The 3361-nt window shown below is 38.4% G+C and overlaps 1 pseudogene; it reads left to right on the top strand.

The window, feature by feature from the left end:
- Nucleotides 1-737: 737 nt before the first annotated feature.
- LOC101114521 (olfactory receptor 2G2-like) lies at nucleotides 738-1691 on the top strand (annotated as a pseudogene).
- Nucleotides 1692-3361: the final 1670 nt, after the last annotated feature.

The raw sequence follows: 3361 nt of genomic DNA, 5'->3' as shown, positions 1-3361 counted from the left end.
GTCTGTTCAAGTTCTTTTTTACTTTCTAATTGGGTCACCTCTTTTGTTGTTGTTGTTGTAGACATTTGAATCTTTTACATCTCTTGGATGTTATGTATAATTTTGTATATTTTCTCTCCTTCCATAGATTTTTGCTTTTGTTGCCCATGGTTTGGTCTTATATCTTTAAAATCATCACCAAGACTAATACCATTGTTTTCCTCCATGTTTCTTCTAGAAGTTTCAGTTTCAGATTTTACATTCAAATCTTTAATCTAAGTTGATTTATGTGTATGGTGTAAGATAGGGGTTCGATTTTATTCTTTTGCATGTGGATATTCCGTTTTCCCCAAACTGTTTATTGAAGAGACTGCCCTTTCTACATTGTGTATTCTTGGTTTCTTTGTTGAAGATGATTCGTTTGTATGCAAGCGTTTATCTCTAGGTTCTCTATCCTGCTCCATCGATCTATACGTTTACTTTATGCCAATACAATACTGTTTTAATTACTATAGTTTGATCATTTTTTTAAAAAATCTGTTCTTTTCTATCTTGCAGAGCATCAGAAGACACCTATGCCATTGAGAGAATGCACACTATTTATTTAGAATGTGCATAATAGGAAAATAGATACAAGTTATGAGGTCTAAGCATTTAACATATAACTTTGGGGAGAGATGACATTGTCATTTATCTGACCTTATGTAATACATAATCTTTCTCAGCTATAACTCAACTTTCTGGAACATACTTTGCACATGGGGATGGTTAAGAGCACCAATGAGGGAAACATAACAGGTTTTATCCTGTTAGGGTTTTATGATTATCCTCAGTTATAGACGGCTCTCTTTGTGGTCATCTTGAACTAATATTTACTAACCATTTTAGGGAACACCACCATCATTCTGATATTTCATCTGGAACCCAAACTTCATACACCAATGTATTTTTTCCTTTCTCATCTCTCTTTCCTGGACCTCTGCTTTACTAGCAGTGTTACTCCACAGCTCCTGGTAAACTTGCAGGATCCCATGAAAACCATTACCTATGGTGGCTGTATGGTTCAGCTGTACATCTCTCTTGCTCTTGGATCTACTGAGGGTGTGCTTCTGGCTGTGAAGTCCTGTGATCGCTATGTGGCCATCTGCCGTCCCCTCCACTATGCTCTCCTAATGCATCCTCATCTCTGCATGGCCCTGACATCTTTAGCATGGCTTAGTGGGGTGGCCACCACCCTGGTACAGTCCACTCTCACCCTGCAGCTACCTTTATGTGGGCACCACCAAGTGGATCATTTTATCTGCGAAGTCCCTGTACTTATCAAGTTGGCTTGTGTGGATACCACTTTCAATGAGGCTGAGCTCTTTGTGGCTAGTATCCTCTTCCTTGTTGTGCCTATCTCCTTCATGCTAGTCTCTTATGGTTACATTACGCAAGCAGTTTTGAAGATCAAATCAGCTACTGGAAGAAAGAAAGTTTTGGGGACCTGTTCTTCCCATGTGACAGTTGTCGTCATGTTCTATGGAACCATCATGTTCATGTATCTGCAGTCAGCCAGAAGTACATACAAAGATCAAGGAAAGTTTGTCTCTCTCTTCTACACAGTGGTGACCCCCATGCTTAATCCTCTTATTTATACTCTGAGGAACAAAGAGGTCAAGGAAGCACTAAGAAAAGTTCTAGGGAAGATTCTGGTAATAAAGTTTACATGATGGTCAAAAAATGGTTTAAAGCACTACTATGATAAATAGCTAATTTTTGTGGTTAAAGAAAATCACATAATGTTTTAAAACTACTTTTCCCCATTTCCTTTAGATTGATTTCTTATAAAACACTCTGTACGCACCTATGGCCACCTTATCTTTGACAAACGAGGCAAGCATATACAATGGAGAAAAAACAATCTCTTCAACAACTGGTGCTGGGAAAACTGGTCAACCACTTGTAAAAGAATGAAACTAGATCACTTTCTAACACCATACACAAAAATAAACTCAAAATGAACTAAAGATCTAAACATAAGACCAGAAACTATAAAACTAGAGGAGAACATAGGCAAAACACTCTCTGACATAAATCACAGCGGGACCCTCTATGACACACCTCCCAGAATATTGGAAATAAAAGCAAAAGTAAACAAATGAGACCTAATTAAAATTAAAAGCTTCTGCACAACAAAAGAAACTATAAGCAAGGTGAAAAGATAGCCTTCAGAATGGGAGAAAATAATAGCAAATGAAGCAACTGACAAAGAACTAATCTCAAAAATATACAAGCAACTCCTGCAGCTCAACTCCAGAAAAATAAACGACCCAATCAAAAATGGGCCAAAGAACTAAACAGACATTTCTCCAAAGAAGACATACAGATGGCTAACAAATACATGAAAAGATGCTCAACATTACTCATTATCAGAGAAATGCAAATCAAAACCACAATAAGGTACCATTTCATGCCACTCAGAATGGCTGCGGTCCAAAAATCCACAAGCAATAAATGCTGGAGAGGGTGTGGAGAAAAGGGAACCCTCTTACATTGTTGGTGGGAATGCAAACTTGTACAGCCACTATGGAGAACAGTGTGGATATTCCTTAAAAAACTGGGAATAGAACTGCCTTATGACCCAGCAATCCCACTGCTGGGCATACACACCGAGGAAACCTGAATTGAAAGAGACACGTGTACCCCAATGTTCATTGCAGCACTGTTCGTAATAACTAGGACATGGAAGCAACCTAGATGTCCATCAGCTAATGAATGGATAAGAAAGCTGTGGTACATATACACAATGGAGTATTACTCAGCCATTAAAAAGAATAATTTGAATCAGTTCTAATGAGGTGGATGAAACTGGAGCCGATTATACAGAGTGAAGTAGGAAAACACCAATACAGTATACTAACACATATATATGGAATTTAGAAAGATAGTAATGATCCTGTATGTGAGACAGGAAAAGAGACACAGATGTATAGAACAGTCTTTTGGACTCTGTGGGAGAGGGAGAGGGTGGGATGTTTTGGGGAAATGGAATTGAAACATGTGTAATATCCTATAAGAAACAAAACGCCAGTCCAGGTTCGATACAGGATCCCTGGGGCTCGACTGAATTCCATCACTTCCACTAGCTTTGTTTGTAGTGATGCTTTTAAGGTCCACTTGACTTCATATTCCAGGATATCTGGCTCTAGATGAGTGATCTCACCATCGTGATTATCCGGGTCATGAAGATCTTTTTTGTACAGTTTTTCTGTGTATTCTTGCCACCTCTTCTTAATATCTTCTGCTTCTGTTAGGTCCATACCATTTCTGTCCTTTATCGAGCCCATCTTTGCATGAAATGTTCCCTTGGTATCTCATTTTTTTTAAGAGATCTCTAGTC

The sequence above is a fragment of the Ovis aries genome, chromosome 5, assembly GCF_016772045.2.
Source record: "Ovis aries strain OAR_USU_Benz2616 breed Rambouillet chromosome 5, ARS-UI_Ramb_v3.0, whole genome shotgun sequence".
NCBI lineage: Eukaryota > Metazoa > Chordata > Mammalia > Artiodactyla > Bovidae > Ovis > Ovis aries.
This window is presented reverse-complemented; position numbering and strand designations above follow the sequence as displayed.